The 17,343-nt window shown below is 36.1% G+C and overlaps 1 protein-coding gene and 1 long non-coding RNA gene across 2 annotated transcripts in view; one reads left to right on the plus strand and one right to left on the minus strand.

Moving 5' to 3' along the window:
- The window catches only part of LOC134538493 (putative uncharacterized protein DDB_G0282129), a 482,072-nt gene that overhangs the window by 172,878 nt on the left and 291,851 nt on the right, over nt 1–17,343 (minus strand). The gene's annotated exons all lie outside the window — the stretch shown is intronic.
- LOC134538494 (uncharacterized) lies at nt 8,166–12,643 on the plus strand. The gene is made up of 3 exons (XR_010076159.1): nt 8,166–8,370; nt 8,458–8,815; nt 10,601–12,643. It is a non-coding gene; the product is annotated as an uncharacterized LOC134538494 (long non-coding RNA).

Raw genomic sequence — 17,343 nt, forward strand, 5'->3', positions numbered from 1 at the left:
CACAACCACGTATGGTTTGAGGGGAGAGGAAAAATAGGAACTCACTGAGGCGATTTATTTTCAAAAGTTTTTATGGAGTAACAATATGTTTTCGTCCAATTTTGAAAACTTGCTTTTATTTGAGGTAGAGATGCAATAATGGCAGTATTATTAGCTACAATTATTGTACTCGTTCCCAATTGATAAAATACCATTCGTCATTTACTCCAACAAATAAACAAACCATTTGTGGCAGCAAGTCACTATAACTTCAATCATTACATTAAATTATAAACTATGCTGTAGCGAAGCAAAATTCTGAATATGTAATTGTAGGAATTTATTGTTTCCAAAAAAAAATGTATAACCACAGAAGGCGTACTTATAACTCTTGCCTACGACCCTCGATCACAACACACAGGAGACAATATAAGATGTTTTATTGGACATACGTAATTGCTCGTTACACTGTGTGTCATCAGAAACCTCAATAACAAAAAATTGGCTGTCTGTAAAGTCGGTTTACGGACGATAGTTTAACGTGAAAACGTCATAACAAAACATTGATGAAATAATTGCATACTTTTATGAATAAAATTGAATCATTTTTATTGAATTATCACTATTTTGTATGGATACAAAGAAGGAGTGAAATGAAATCTTAAATTTAATTGATAAATTTACTTTTATTTGCACTCATTTATTCAAATATGTTTATTACTTAAACGAAGAGGTTATTTTAACTATAACTTTTATACATGTTTGCTATTTAACGTCTTCCAATCTGTGTTATTCTGTTAAGGATAGGACGATGATAGGAAAAGTAGGAAACGAATGGGAGTGTTTCAAGTTTAATGTGCCTCGAAAAAGTCAAATCGATGGTTGTTCCAATCGAGTGGAAGAGAGATAGATGCGGCGCAAGCGTACAATGAGCGTAACGGGACAATGTGCGTAACGGGACAATGTGCGTAACGGGACAATGTGCGTAACGGGACAATGTGCGTAACGGGACAATGAGTCATACTTTTTCGTGCGTGCAGCCGGCGTTAATTGATTTATTAGACGTTGTCACGTCAAAAATTAAAAAAGAACATAAATTTCCTTGGAAGGAATTTGCCAAAACAAAATACAGCACAACCAGGCATCAGGTAAACGTACAGATGGAGCATAAGCTCCGATTACAGACGAGGGTGTGTAGCCAAAAGGGGAGAGAGACTCCAGTGTACTACACCTACCAATACGGCGGCAGTTTGTTTACAAATGTATCAGCTGTATCTGCATTGGAGGTTGAACGGGAGAAAAATTTCAACTCATATCATTACATTGGTATTATGAAGATTCGTTTTGGGCTTTTAGTATACCTAAAAATATTGACTCGTAATATTTTGATATAATATTCTTCCAAACATCTTAACTACAGGCTAGAACAGCTGTTACAAATTAATATAAATAAGCGTCCGCCATATTGGTCTGTGAAAGTCAGAAAAAAAATGTTGTGGGGGGGGGGGGGAAGGCTTCACGTCTTACGGATAATGCTCCATGTCTTTCCCAACCTCTGATCACGGGAAACCTTTTCACAGACGAGAGAGCCACACCCCGAAGTTCCCCGAAGTTCACACTCGCTTGTTTTTCCGTTCTCTCTCATTGTATAAATCTGGTGTGGCATTAAATTTTGCGGTCGATTAGGATAGGTTAGCTACATTGTAAATAATTTAAAACATAGTGGATGGTTGGTTATATTAAGTACGTATAGCTACATTAAAAATCCGGAAAATCATTTTATGGTTGCTTAGCAAATAACTTTTTAATATCCAAGCTATTTAGGGCTAGGAAATCGTTTACATGATTTCACAGTATCTTTAATGTAGCTATCCTAACCAAATCGACCGTCCAAACTGTTTTAAAGTATTTATAATGTAGCTAACCTAACCTGATTGACCATTAGTTATCATGAGTTACAATGAACAATAAAAAAAAAAAAACGAAGATGCACGATCGGGAGTTTGGCTCTCTCGTCTGTGAAAAGAAGGCTTCCCGAGTCACGAGCCCAGCTCGAGTGTTTGCGCACAGCGACCGGGGCGAATGAACTCGTGTTTTTGTCCATTCTTTGTGTTTCGCTGCGACAGCTGCAGTTCGCTGCGGTTGCAAGCGCCGCTGTCTCAAGGAAATAAACTCCACAGCTGGCATGTTCTTATATATTCACATGCTTGCAGTCGACTCGCGTGGAAGCACTGCGAAAAGTGACGTCATTCGACGTCGTATATGTCAAATTTATTTATGCCGTAACATTTATTTGTCGCCTAATATTGAAAATTTGTCCTCGTTAAAGGCAGAGAAGACGCATCAAGATATTTGCAAAGCCCATCACATAGCAATAACGTCTAACGTCTAATTAGATCATTTTGGGGACAGACAATATTGCTGTTATAAATGATGAAGTGAAAAAAAAAATCACGTTCAACGAGATTTTTTTAAAAAAAAAATAGGTTCCGAATCGTTACTAAAGACAAAATTTTAATTTTAAATCAAATTCTTTTTCAAATCATGAGTCTTCGCTGGTAATTTTTTTTTTTATATATATTCTGTTTGGTAATAAAACAGATAGGTAGCTAATCATTTCACAGATACATTGCAATCTAGACTGTGAAACATGATGCAATTTTAGGATAAAATAATTTGTAATAAGCACATCTGTGTTAGAAATATTTACAAACGTCAGTGATTTAAAACTGGGTTAATTAGTGATGCAAGATCAAACTAAGTAAAAAAACATTTTCCCTATACATTCGGTTATACATTTTCGTAAAAAATTCACTCTAAATAAATTACTCAATTTCAATATCATAAATTAAAAGATTATGTAATTTAGAGATTTGAATTAACTTATGTTAGATTGTGATTAACTGCGCATACTTAGCTGTATTTCGATGCTATATGGTATACTAAATGACTCCTAGCGAACTATACGGCGTACTAAAAGACTTTCCCAGCGAACTATACGGCGTACTAAATGACTTTCCCAGCGAACTATACGGCGTACTAAATGACATTCCCAGCGGACAATACGGTGTACTAAATGACTCTCCCAGCGAACTATACGGTGTACAGCGAACTATACGGTGTACTACATGACTTTCCCAGCGAACTATACGGTGTACTAAATAACCTTCCCAGCGAACTGTACGGTGTACTAAATGACCTTCCCAGCGAACTATACGGTGTACTAAATGACTTTCCCAGCGAACTATACGGTGTACTAAATAACCTTCCCAGCGAACTATACGGTGTAAATGACTCTCCCAGCGAACTATACGGTGTACTAAATGACCTTCCCAGCGAACTATACGGTGTACTAAATGACCTTCCCACGAACTATACGGTGTACTAAATAACCTTCCCAGCGAACTATACGGTGTACTACATGACTTTCCCAGCGAACTATACGGTGTACTAAATGACTCTCCCAGCGAACTATACGGTGTACAGCGAACTATACGGTGTACTACATGACTCCCAGCGAACTACACGGTGTACTAAATGACCTTCCCAGCGGATTCAACCCGACAGAAGTTGAACAAGCGGCGAAGCTAAGCACAGTCAGATCGAGTGGAGCGCCCGGAGAAGAACCACGGCTGACTCCTAGGCTCCTACGAGAGACGCAGCCCCTGATTGGCGCAGCCAGCAACCACACTCCCATGAAAGGACAAGCGCGCGCTATTCCTTCTCCTTTTCTATATCCCCCCTCCCCTCACAAACCCTAGCCATTCCTCCCTACTCGTCGTAGTACAGTCGTGTCACGTGACTCGCCTCCAATAGTCGCTGTGTCCGAACACATGGGGATGCGTCCAACACGCACACACATCCACAAATCCCTTACCAATTGCAGCCAGTGTCGGGGACGTATTTCTAAGGGGTGGGTGTGTATGTGAGTGTGAGGAGTGTGAGTGTGTGAGAGTGCCTGTGGAGTGTTAGTGTTAGTATTAGGGTTAGTGTGTGTGTGAGTGAGTGTATATATTATTTTACTCTGGCACCACATGACAGTTGACCGTACTCATGTTCACGTAGCCATTCTGAATCATATCCATGAATATTCAGCAAAGCGTGAGTAATGACAAATTTAAAATATTTAATGCAGTGTGGATGTTATAAATGTTAGAAATCAAAATAAAAAAAAAATATTTTTTTGTGAATCTCAAATTATATAAAAAAATACTTTTAATGAACATTGATTACAACTATACTTTTTTTAAATTCACCATTCGATAGTTTTTATTAATGTCTTTGTCTCTATTTCAGTTAACACTTACGCTTGTAACTTTTTAAACCAACATTGTGTCGAAAATCTGAAGAAATATTGTTAATAAACAAAATAAAACACTATTCCGAAGGTCTTGGACGTTGGGACGCATCAGGGGATGCGAGTGTCGCATCCGCAGACATATCGAGTCAGTTGGACGCATGCAGGGATGCATCGGCATCCCTTGTGAGGATTCCGAAGCAACGCAAAGATGGCGGCGTCCGCTACGATGCCCTTCTAGTGAATCCCTCAGCTGAGGGATCCATTAGCCTAGTGTTCGGATGCGGCCATGGTATCTTTGGAGAGCAGTGTCGCTCCCCTGTGCCTCTTTTGTTCCGGACACAAAAAAAATTTGGTGTCTGTAAAGTCGGTTTACGGACGATAGTTTAACGTGACGTAATAACAAAACATTGATGAAATGATTGCATACTTTTATGATTAAATTTAATCACTTTTATTGAATTGTCACTATTTTGTATGGATACAAAGGAGTGAAATGAAATCTACAATTTAATTGATAAATTTACTTTTAGTTGCACTCGTTAATTCAAATATGTTTATTACTTTAACGAACAGATTATTTTAACTATAACTTTTATACATGTTTGCTATTTAACTTCTTCCAATCTGTGTTATTCTGTTAAGGATAGGACGATGATAAGAAAAGTAGGAAACGAAAGGGAGTGTTTCAAGTTAAATGTGCCTCGAAAAAGTCAAATCGATGGTTGTTCCAATCGAGTGGAAGAGAGATAGATGCGGCGCAAGCGTACAATGAGCGTAACGGGACACAGCGTAACGGGACACTTTTTCGTGCGTGCAGCCGGCGTTCATCGATTTATTAGACGTTGTCACGTCAAAAAAATGTGGTTGTTCGCAAACAAACATCGTGTGATGCTCTGTAAGTGACATACCTCTTGGAACTGCTTTTTCAAGAGTGTGCAAGTTGTAACACGCACCGACTGTACCGCGCCGGCACTGCCGGAGTCACGGCCAGGGGTGACCAAACAGCGGGAAGTGGCTTACATTTTATTTATTATTTATTTTATCAGATGGACGGCTTGCAGGGCTTCAGACGCTAATGCACCGTTTAAAAAAAAAATGATAAAAACCACAACAAGTGTATATACAATGATAACATTAAAGAGATATCAAACAGATTTAAATTAGTTTTGAATAATTTTTCACAAGTTTAGTCCGCACGCTAAAAAAATGTACCGTCTAAACTGACCCCAAAAAATTAAAAGGTCGTCGCAACTTTTTTCGTAGTGCTGGTCACCATTTCTTTCCCCCTTTCCAATTGATTGCAAATGTTATTTTGTCAGTTACCAGTTTTGTATAGTCATTACGAAATATTTAATTTACCACCGCAAGAACATTTTGTAATGTCTAATAATAATATTTTTAAGTCACTGCAAACCAATTTTGTTCTCAGTACAGTTCTGCAGTTGCAGGGGCCTATATTCACGTGCAGGAAGCATTAAAGAAAGAAGAAATAGTAATGAACATCTCGTCGACATCGGAGTCATTTGAACGAACGCGGAATTACAACGGCCCGTCACTTATTCGTCCGTCACGTGTGTGTGGTGTGATATTTAAGTTCAAGCATTGCAATGCCATAATAACTTCCTAAATTGTTAAAACCATAAAAAATTATAATTAAGTACTTTTTTTTTCAAATCTAGTACTTTTTCTCGCCTAAGTTGGTACAAAATATTTTTTCCTTGTGGACACCCTGGGCGCAGATAATGAAGAGCTAGCGTAAGGGCGAGTGGTGTGCGAGCAAGTGTCGCCCTTACGCCCCTGTGTGTGTGTGTGTGTGTGTGTGTGTGTGACCTTGAGCGGGAGGGGAGGGCCACAAGGTCACATTCACTAACTAGGGTCTTCGCGTCTCGCCATTACAAGCTATGAGGGTGGTAAGATGAATGAATAGTTTGGTGGGTAAAAGGAGAAAAAATCGTAACTGTCAAGGTCACGTCCGCTAATTTTCCCTTTTGCCTGAAATCTGGGTTTACACAATTTCCCCCCCCCCCCCCCAACCTCTTCTTATATGAAGGTCGAACTAAGCTCTTTGACTAGGATCAACATCGCTTTTGTAATTCACTTTAGCAATAATAACAAGTGAAATATATCCGTGGTTTTTATGGAAACACTACACTGAACAGTCGTGTTGTTTTACATTTCGCAGTTAATGTTCAACATTTTTTTTTCTACTCTTTGATTGCGGTATGGAAAATACTTTCGCCTGTTTATTTTTAATTTACACACACTTAAGAAAAAAAACGTATATTTCAGTTTATTGCTTTTTTAACCACTAGATAAGGTATATCTGCATAAATACGTATGACTTAATTGAAAAGTGTGTAGCCAGCACAGAGAGAAACAAAATATATTGGCGAAGGGAATCAGTCTCGTCATAAGGTAAAGAACTATTCCAGCACATTTTCAACTGTTACTTCTGGAAGATACGTCAAACAGAAATCAGGATAGTTGCATGATCACTTCTAGGCCTATGTTTTATTATTATTTGGTACGCCGCATGAAGCTGGGTATACTGGTTCGTAAGAAGTGAATTTATTCTACTTTAGAGACATATACCAAAATTATTATTTTCTTTTATTTTGTGGGTTCCTGCAGTTTCAAAAACAGTTCAAATAAATTTAAATTGCGTGATTTGAAAGCCTGTAACACATGCACACGCGACTACAACAAAATTTAATTTTGTAAATTGATGATAAGCCGAGAGCACAATTGACCTGATATCGTTATCACAACAACAACGAGTAAACAGTTTCCCCGAAGCACAGAACTAGACTGTAGCTTGAAATTAAAAAAAATAAATACATTTTATGATGAGCAAAAATACCTACTTAAATCGTTTTAATTCTTTGTTCCGAGAACTAGACTTGTCGACGACAACATAAAATTAATAGCATAGCAACGAGAAAAACAGCGTCTGTGTCCTTGTGTGCTGCAGAGAGAGAGAGACCATATGGACAGATCTTAAAAATATTTATAGACGGTGACGTCACCGACCTTGCCTCACAAAAGTCTCTTCCAACCACGAACGACTACGAAAGGGGAAGAAGAAAAAAACTGGCGCTAAAGTCGCGGCATTTCTCTCTAGCTAGAAGCGCATTCAGAATTTCATTTACGGGGCGTGTTTGAGAAAGAGGGGGGGGGGGGGGAAGGGGAGGAAAGAACCATTCGCCCAATTATTTCCATTTGTTGTTGTGGGAATGAAACATTTGGTACTTACCTATTAACGACCCCGCAGCAGAAGGTAAGACGTGAACGGTCGATTAGGTCAGGATAGCTACATCACAAATTAGTAATTCCTAAAGCAACCGTAAGAAATATTTTATTATATATATATATACCTATATATATATAATTTGTTTAATGTGGCTAACTAACTAACCCAACCTACCGTCCACAACGTTCGAAATTCGTTTCAATGTAGCTAACCTTAAAAAAAACCGCCAAATCTGTAGCTGCGGTGGCGTTAATACGTTAAGTACCAAACATTTTTTCTTTTCTTTAAGGAATTGGGAAAGGGTATATATCCCCCAACCCCCTAGAGCGAGCTACAGACGTGTTTTGTATACGTGATGGTATACTTGGCCGGTCAGCCAGTGAACACACGGAGCCACGCGACACGGTGTGCAGGTAGGGAGAGTACGGCTTCACTCACCCGGCAGGTCGACGCAGGCACGGGGTCCTCTGCAGCTGCGCGGGAGACAGTCACGCACAGAGAGACACACACGGGCCCTGACAGCTGGCGGGTCGCACACTGCCACACTGCCGCGCCCGGCGGCAGGCCGAGCTAGTTCCGGCGCGCGTCGCGTAGGTGGCAGCATCGTCCGGGCGGCGCGCGAGCATAGAGGTAATATGGGTAGAGAGAGCGTGACGTCACAAATGCGTGTTCAACATGGTTGGCTCGAAAAACACGTGACTTAAGGACGATTGCTGTTGTTGACATATCGCATCGGGGCGAAAATACGTGTTATGTGCTAATTTTTGAAAATGGTTCTGTATTGCTGTGCGTTTGGATGCAAGTCAATACATCATAAAGGAAGCCAGCTAAGTTTTCACAAGTAAATATGCTTATTTACGTGAATATTAGCATTAAAATACGCTGGTGTTTGGTACTTGAGAGCTATAATTGGCTTTTTATCTCTCAGTTTTAATCTTTTTCAGTTTTCCGAAGGATGAAAACCGTAGAAGGTTGTGGGAAATCAAAGTAAGACGACAAGATTTCAAAGAAACTTCGGCGACAAAAATATGTTCCAAACATTTCGAAGAGGAGTGCTTCGATATAGTGAAGTTTGGTGGTACATGGCTAAAGAACACTGCTGTTCCCACAATTTTCGATTTCCCTCCGCATTTGCTTACCACTCTAAACCCGAGGAAACCAGTCAAACAGTTGTGTTGTAGAGGAATGTCACGACACTAATGGAAAGAGAAGTAAACAAGGTTATGTCCGAGATACGACAAAGGCGACATACTCGTCCGAAAAGTATGTGTCAACAGAGGCAGAAGGTAAATAAATACATCACTTAACAAAGTTATAATCATATTTCACCTAAATGTGCAACAAATTATTGCATCCACTTGGTGTGTAATCATTTCGGCTAGTGATCTCCGGATAGTTAATTGAATGCATCATTGTTATACATTGATATAATATGCAACACAATGTTGTAACCTAGCTATTCTATTTTAGTAAGTTATAGGTCTACACAAAGCAATATTTTTTTTTTATTTTTGTTTATTAAATTCCTAAATAAATTTGGAGTACAAGTCTCATTGGATGTAAAATAAGTCAATAATAATAATAAAATTTTATATATATAACATCAAATAGGTAAGACAGATAAGTAAAAGATACAACATACAAAACAATATAAGAGTATACCTAAAGATGTAAAGGATAAATTAGTACAAATGTACATAAAAGAGTAATAATTATATAAATAAACAGACACGAACAGATCCTTTGAGAACTCCATGGTAAATGATCCGAGTATTAGAAGTTGAATTTGTTCATGTCATGTTATCTTTTGTAATTACACTTTGTATTCTAGAATTAAGGTAAGATTTAAGTAAATTTTCGAAATTATTTCTTATTCTATAGTATTCCAGTTTTTAAATAAGGATTTCATGATTTACACAATAAAGCCTTAGGTAGGTCATAAAAATTTTAATAACATCTTAATGATTATTTAGAGCTAAGATTTCCGTGGTTAGTTTAAATATTGCATTATCAGTAGATTTATTCTTTTCAAAGCCTAATTAAGACACAGTTAAAGTATTATAATGCATTATAGGTTTTAAAAGTCTGGTGGACTCAAGGAACAAATGTGTTACAATTTAAAAACAAAGAACATACATTTACAAGTTTTTGGAACATTAATTAAATTAACCTTAAAATAAATATATTCCTTCTTAAGTAACTGTGTAACTACTTTGCAGATTTTTTCGATTAACAAGTTTTTTCCAGCCATGTTTGGTAAAGTATTTTATCTCAAATTCCAATACATCCACCAAACCAACATTACTATAACTAGGTACCACAAATTAATTTAACTTACTGTTTTTGTTTAACTTCGTTATTGACATGTGACTCAAATTTCAGTTGGTGCTGATGTAGGATACCCACTACTACTACATCCTTGGTTTAAGTGAGCCTTGGAAGTTGCAGTTGTAAATTTCTGAGGGCATTTTAACTTTCATTATGACTTTACACCTAGAGTAAATACCATACTATGCTTATCAATTAGTATTACATCCACAATTGATACAGTGAAAATGTTTAACAAAACTGGTGCACTATTGATATTTTATTGATGACTTTCTTTATGAGTAGGCTTATGATAGTAGTGTTTTAATGCACACACGTTAGCCTATACTGATTTCATAGAGTGTGACTTGATATGTTTTGTAGAATTATGCATAAAAAAATTTCTATCTGTGGCACGCAATTGGGTTGTGGACTGCCTGGTTGCCATCCCCTCTTCTCCCACTCTATCCTCCTTCACAGTACATTATCCTTTATTATGTCCACTAATGGCGTTCTAAACTTGTGTGCTAAATTCATGATTATCATTATATAATAAATTCTATCTGTCCTTGCTACAATGAATGAAAATTAGTCAATTTAACCCCTGTAATGTTTTACTAGATGGTGTCAACTATCATATAAAAAAAATTTATTTAATTTATGTCACTTCTGTGTAGTGTCTGTTTTGTGTTATTTGATCGAGATGTGAGTTTTGTGTTCAAATTGTGTGTTGAATATTTTTTCATTAGTTGTGCTCTCAACAGGTGGCACCAGTTATGTTTCTCCAAGATACCAATACATTGGTGACTTAAATGAACAGGATATTCAGTCTCCGAGGAAGGCCAAGAAGTTTCTTGCTATTGTGAAAAATGGACTAAAGAACCACAGAAATAAGTGTAATGCACTGAGGATGAGAAAAAAAGACTTGTGAAGAAGTTTATAATTAAAACCACTACGAAATTGCAATGCATTAAGCACTAGCCTTTACATTAATCAGTAAGTTCGGTCTAAAGTCATAATATAACTTTTGCATCACAGTAATGCAACAGTTACACAAAGCAATATTATTTTATTTATTTGTATTACTTTCCATAAATCTATTTGTAGTACAAGTCTCACTAGATGTAGAATAAATCAATTATAAAATTATGCACAATTCATACAAAACTAATTCACAGATTCACACACACAATACAAGGCATAAACAAAACGTACACGTGGAAATGGTGAACTGCGCTATCACATCTATTCAAGGGCGCCCATAGGATGAAAAGGGGGGGGGGGGGTGAGCAGACCTTCAAAAAGTGTCAAAAATTACTAAAATTTGCCAAAAATCTTCAAAAACACCTAATTTTTTTTCTTTTCCTGAAAGCCATGGTGAGGGGGGCATGGCCCTCGCCTGACCATAGGTATGGGCGCCCTTGTATTTATTACAGTGCATTTTAAAGGAGCAAAATTATTCAATAACCTACCGCAGAACATTAAGGAAATAAAAATTTTTCAACAATTTAAAAAAAAAGTTTTTAACTTGCTACTTCAAGAATGCTACTACTCCACAGCAGACTATCTAAATAGAACAACCTTAACTTCCACTTTATACCTACTTTATTTTTGATTATTTATAAATACAATTTCAATGTTTACGAGATACAGTACACTCCCGATTATCCGCGAAATTAAGTGGCGGGGCCACAGCGGATAGTGAAAATCGCGGATAATCCGCAAAAGAGCCGAAAAAGGGAAACAAAAAAGGAAATATTAATTTCAACTTAATATATTAAAAATTTATTTACAGTAAAAGTTACAATTTACAGAAAAAATTATAAAATAATGCTAAAATTGTAGTATTTAACTGAATAATTAACATACAATAAATTTCACTGATGTAAACATAAAAGTGCTCGGTACTTACTTCGTAACAAGGATACAGTACATACTGTACGTACTCAGACACTTCATTAGACATTAAAAAGCACAACTCTTAAAATTTACAACTTTTTGGAAAAAAAAATCAGTCAGTTGCTTTTGTATCTTGCTTTGGAAACATCTTTTCTTAATTCTTGATTGAATTTCCGCAACATAAGTTTTTCAGCCAACTGCGCATCGTCGTCTTGTTCCTCTAAATAGTGAAGCAGTCTGACAATGTGTTGCAAAGCCGCTTCGTGAGTCATCTGCGCCTTCGCACTGGGCACATCTGTTGCGTTTTACTGTATACTGCACACAATACACTCGTCAGTAGAGTTCAAATTTGCTCACTTGTAATAAAATACAGATTTACATATGTACTGTATTTGTTTCGTAGCATGCGCGGATAATAGGGAGTTTACTGTAATTCGTAATTCATATCTTGTACAATATTTGTCTCTACTGTATTACTACTTTAACTTTATGCATGTAGTTATGTTAAAATATGTTTTAATTGTATTGTAAAATATGTAATTGTAACTGTACTACTACTGTTTAAATTGTAGGGCCTAACTGTATACAATTGTATTATTGTATCAAGCCTATACTTCTACTTGTATTAATGTTTCTGCAACCATTTTGTGTTAAACTTGTGTCAACTGTCAAATTTAAAATTTTATCTTTAGAAGCTGTATATGTACCTGTAACACCAGTTTTATTATTTTTTTCCCATGTCTGGATTTTTGGTATTTTTAACTTTTACTGTTTGTATGTTAAATTATATTTCTTGATGTGTCCTATACCATTTGTGCAAATGTCTGTATGTTCAGATGGACGAAAATAAATAAATAAATTAACAATAAATTATTTTTATATATACACACACACACACAACACATCAGGTAAGACAGAGTTTCATTTGTATATGAAAAGTAGATTTTTAAGATCTTACTATATTTCACAAAGTCTTGATTTTATTTGAAGAGTTGTTAATGTTTTTACTTTTTCATTTTAATTTATATATTTAATTTTTTTAAATTTTTACTATATTTTTTATAATAAATTTTATCTTCAAGGAGACCCGTATTTCTAGATTTTAGATATGTCTCTTTTAACTTGACAAGATTTAGCTATACCCTTTGTTAACCTTGGACAGTGATGTAACCGGGGGGGGGGGGGGGGGGGGTGTTACGGAAACCCCCTTCCTTTTTCCCTTCAGGGTTTTAAAACAATAAGAGCCAGTGAAATCAAAATAAGAAAATTATAAGCAATACACAAGGTTACACAGGGATTAATTTGAAAGTATTATTGTAATCCTCATAGTGGCCTACAACAATGCATCCCTCCCCCCTCTTCCCACACAAATCCAAAATATAAAATGTTTATCTGTCTTTTCTCTAGCAAAATCACTACTTTAATTTATGTGTGTAAGTAATGGACTTCTATAAGTGAATTGTTTCCTAAGATGTTAGTGTGACAGAGTTTTATTTAACTCAATGAAAAATATGTAAACAAAACTTAACCCACCCACCCCCCTTTTCATGAAAAACTGGACCCCCCTCCCATTTCACAAAATGGGACACCCCCCCCCCCCCCCCCCCTTCACAAAATCCTGGCTACGGCCCTGCCATGCATTTTGATAAATAGATTTTTTGGGAGTACTACAGTATTTTATGGGGCAACAAGCATTGAAATGAAATAATAAAATCTTTTGAAAATTGTTATAAAGTTGTAAGAATCAGATTCAAACATTAAAGGCTCCCAAGATTTTGACTAAAGAAAATTATAGTAATTTAAGAGAGCTGTCATATATTTGTTTATATCTAACTTTTGTTATAGACTTATTTACATTACTTAAATTATAATTTATGCTCAAAACCTGTGGATCATGTTCAGACTGACCATTTAAAATAGCCCCTGTACTAAATGAATGATAATTTTTAGTTATTCTTAAATATATTACCAATAGCTGTTGCTGTTGAGAATGTTATTCTATTTGGAAAATTACCACATTGATCATACTGTACGTTAAGAAAAGAAAATTTAGCAATTTTTTTGTGAGTACTTTCCACCATATAATTCACATTAAATCACCTCACAAAATAAAATAAAAGTTAACTGAAAAAAAAAATACATTTATTTGCCAGTAACCCTGCTAGGTGCTCCCAGCTATCCCTCACAGAGAGGTGGGTGACAGCACCTCTAACATTTTGATTAATTAAATTAAGAGTAATATTATTTAACTTATCTTAGGAACTATTTATTTTACTCATAATTTCAAAATTATAATCAAAAGTGGTTTCTATTTGAATTTTTTTTGTAGAATCAAACTAGTTACTCACTAACCTATTTAAAAGTTATATTTTTTTTGTATAGTATGTATTACAATTTAACAACAAAGAACACATGTACGTTTACAAGTTTTTTGGAACAATCATTAAATTATCATTAAAATAAAGAGGAACATCATCTTCCTTCTTAAGTAACTGTTTAACTACATTGCTGAATTTTTCACTCAAGTCTTTTCCAGCCTTATTTAGAGAAAATCCATGTTTGGTAAAATATTTTCTCTGAATAGCTCATCTAACACTCCCAAAGGTATAAATACTCTCATTTAATGATCAGCGAACGCCTACAGAATCGTTACGTTCATGCTTTTGTAATTACGAATCTGAAACAAACTTTGAATTCCCGCGCAAATTATCCTTAAGTCACGTGATAGGTGTTGACCACACAGTTATACATGTCATGGTATAGCCAACGCTCCCTCTACCTATTATACCTCTATGCGCGCGAGGCGACGGCCCGGGCGGCGCGCGACGAGCCAGCCCATTGGTCCGCGGCCCCGCGCCTCCCTCCAACGGCGGGCCGCGTTACGCCATGCCCACAGTTAACAGTAGGGCTGGCGGGAAGCCTTCTATTCACAGACGCCCGATCGTGCATCTTCGGTTTTGTTTTGTAGGTTAGGTTAGCTACATTATAAATACTTTAAAACGTTGTTGACGGTGGATTTGGTTAGGATAGCTACATTAAAGATACTGTGAAATCATGTAAACGGTTTCCTAGCCCTGGATAGCTACATATTAAAAAGTTATTTGCTAAGCAACCATAAAATGATTTAACAGTATTTTTAAAGTAGCTATACTTACCTAATATAACCAACCATCCACAATGTTTTAAAGTATTTATAATGTAGCTAACCGATCCTAATCGACCGCAAAATTTAATGCCACACCTGTTTATACAATGAAATATAACGGGGGAAAAAAAGCGAGCATGAACTTCGGGGAACGTCGGGTGTGGCTCTCTCGTCTGTGAAAAGAAGGCTTCCCTGCTGTAACGGCTATCGCAATCAACATTGTCGGGTTGACGAAAAGTCTCTATGGAAGTGTGGCAACGTTGCTTTTTAGAGTTGACGTCACTTAGGGCCGGTTTTATGACCTCCGGCTAAAGTTCCGGCTAAAATTTAACCGCAGGCTAGCTCTTATTTCGGTTTTATGACTCCCTGTTAACGTCTACCTTCCAGTTAAAGTTCCGGCTAACCTAGCGGGTGGATGAACCGACCGCTAGCTGCTTAACCGGAGGCTAAGCAACAGAAAATAAAATGGCGATGTATCAGGCGAGGTTAGTTGTTGTTAGTGATGATGACTATTTGAGGAATTCTATTGAATATTTGCAGGATGCGATGGAATAATTTATTACTATATGTAAAATGCTTCGCATTCGTCAAAGTTTTATTAAAAATTACATGGCATGAAAGTGTAGTCACGCTTTTCTACTCTCGTCGAGTCGTGTATTATTATTTGACTTTAATTGATCACGAAGTACATAAGCGTATGCTATGTATATAAACTTAAATGTTCCTGCTTAAGAATATGTGTAAATAAGTGAATTTTAAAATTGCAAAACGAGGCTTATTATTACCGGTAGGTACCTATAAACTGCGTGTTTTCGTGGAAGTTGTATCTGTGAATTTTTATTCGTAATACAGTGGACATATGCCGGGAATGAAATGCACCTCATACGACTTCAGACGTGGTTATAATTCAATGAATACAATTGAATGTGAAAATAAATGTTACCCAATTATCCCTTCCCTATCTTACAAACCATTAGGTACTTATTATCTACCTGCCACGCAAGTGCAAAACGAAAACAGCACTGGAATTATTCTGTTTACCGTATCCAAGTTTATCCCTTGATCCTATCGGCATGACCCTTTATTTGTTGGTCTTGTTTTACATTATACTTGCTGTTTGAATTTAGAATGTTGAAAAATCCTGTACACAACACAAAATACCTAACATATCACGATGCAAACAAATTATGTCAGGTCTTGTAAAAATATATTTCTTTCGTATACATTTTACAATCATAATTATTTCCCCAGTGAATATATCTAGGATCTCTCGACCTACTAAATTAAAACAGCAAGCATCCTATACCACAAACTAATTCCATCAGGATCGGATTAATTTTGTACGTGATACGAAACTATTAGTACAAAAATGAAACCTACACCAGTGAAATGAAAATCGACAAGTATTTTCCCGAAACGGGGTCTATATTATTTGATTATGAAATAAATTTATGAAAGAAATAAGTGTTCTGTAGCAAAAATGTCATCCCTATTTATTTGTTGGTATAGAATAATTACATTGTTGGTTTTGGCTTAATATATAACCTAACAAAATCATGAGTTTCAATACAAGAGTAAAGTTGAAAACACACGGTTTTGAATCGTAAATTGTAATTTTATGGTTTAATACAAAGCAGGTTTGACGTCAAAGTAGTTTTTGGTTAATTTAATTATATCTGTTGCAAGATAAAGTTCGCGGCATATTTCTTTACTGCAGCTGTAAACATTCCGAATCACAATACAAACAAACAGCTGACTAACATTCTACCAGAAAAAATAACTGTCTTGCAACAAAAGTTACCAAATTCTGTTTTATTTCATTACCAACACACCCATTATTACACCACACGCTTCGTCAGGTTCCAGTTAGCCAACCGCAGGCTAAGTATGGGTCATAATACACCCCTCGTTCGTTAACCGGAGGCTAGCCTTACCTGGAGGCTAGCTAACCTGAGGATTTAGCCTGAGGTCATAATATCGGCCCTTAGATGTGTATAAATACATACGTAATTTTTTTTTAAATGAGGTGTAAAGTTACGCCCGAGAAATAATGTTTTACGCAGGGGAAAAACATATTATTGTGTAATACAACTGTAAACTTTATTTTCTTTTGGAAAAAGTACTGCAAAAACACTAATATTGACGCAAATGTTTACGCCTTTTTTTTTTTTAGAAATCTTATCACTTAAAAAGACATATATATTTTTTTTTAATTTGCTCCAACTCGTATCATATTTTTAGTGAATATAACATTTTTTGTTGAAAATAAATTTTATGCGGTGTTTCTTGGTTCAGCAAATCATTTATGAATGTGTAAATTAAGATTTTTATAATCACTGCAAGTTATTACAAAATAACTTTGATGGAGAATCATGTTGAGGAGAAATTTGGAAATTGTTTGGAGTAGGGGCTTCTTGGAAACAATCTATGTATCCATCAAAAAATCTTTCATAAACTATCTTT

This window comes from Bacillus rossius, chromosome 13, assembly GCF_032445375.1.
Source record: "Bacillus rossius redtenbacheri isolate Brsri chromosome 13, Brsri_v3, whole genome shotgun sequence".
Taxonomy (NCBI): domain Eukaryota; kingdom Metazoa; phylum Arthropoda; class Insecta; order Phasmatodea; family Bacillidae; genus Bacillus; species Bacillus rossius.